The sequence below is a fragment of the Penaeus monodon genome, chromosome 34 (assembly GCF_015228065.2).
Source record: "Penaeus monodon isolate SGIC_2016 chromosome 34, NSTDA_Pmon_1, whole genome shotgun sequence".
NCBI classification, from domain to species: Eukaryota; Metazoa; Arthropoda; class Malacostraca; order Decapoda; family Penaeidae; genus Penaeus; species Penaeus monodon.
The window spans coordinates 12,701,489-12,701,744 of NC_051419.1; positions in this window are offsets into that span (position 1 = coordinate 12,701,489).

Sequence of the window (256 nt, forward strand, 5' to 3'; positions counted from 1 at the left end):
AATAAAGAAAGCACAAAGCAGAAGTGATAAAGATCATGCACAGAAGCTATTAACCAATAAAGATCCCCGCATGACCGCCGGCGTGTAGTGATGCCATCACATGTTCATCCTGTTCTGGAATGTTTATCTTTACATCAAAGAAAAAAAAATGGAAGCAATGAAAATCAGTTTATACTCTTTTTCATTTTTTTCCTTGTTGGAAATATTCGTATTTTCTGATTCCGATTTTAGGAATATGTATCTTAGGAGATAGGAA